The following is a 620-nucleotide window of genomic DNA, read 5'->3' as shown; positions in this document are numbered from 1 at the left end:
GTCAGCCAGTATCTACGCCAAATCCACCTAATTCTCATGTCCATTTCATGAATCCTTCAAGTCTGTGATCAGGTGTTCTCCTTTTCTGCAAAGCCTACCCTGAATACTTTTTTTACATTCCATTCATGCTTAATTTTCTCCGTAACACTTACCACTTTGGACCATACTTCCTAAAATTTTGTTATTTTCCTTCACTACAAGGTAGCTCCACAAGGGCAAGGATTTTTGTCTATCTGGTTTAGTGTCAATGCGTAAAACATAATCTAGCACACAGGAGGCGGTTAATAAATATTTGTTGAATTTGCGTTGCTGAATGAGAATACACGCCAGAGCAGGTTAAGGCTTGATGGCGAGACCCGCCTTATGAATCATTCATAATCTGGCCCCGCCCACAGGCGGAGAACGCGCGCGCTCACGCGGGAGAGGGGACGCGGCGCGTACTTGAGCTGAAGGGGTGGTCCGGGAAGTGGACTCTGCGCAGGCGCCGGGCTCCCCAAGGCGGGTCTCAGCGCCTTTCTGGTTAGGAGGCGCGCGCGCGCGGGAGGGCGGCGGCGGAGGCGAGGTGCGCAGGCGCGGCAGGTAGTGCGCAGGCGCTGGGGGAGGGCGGGCTGAAGCAGCTG

Source organism: Crocuta crocuta, unplaced genomic scaffold, assembly GCF_008692635.1.
Source record: "Crocuta crocuta isolate KB4526 unplaced genomic scaffold, BGI_CrCroc_1.0 scaffold267, whole genome shotgun sequence".
Classification (NCBI taxonomy): Eukaryota; Metazoa; Chordata; class Mammalia; order Carnivora; family Hyaenidae; genus Crocuta; species Crocuta crocuta.
Note: the sequence above shows the minus strand (reverse complement) of the source record.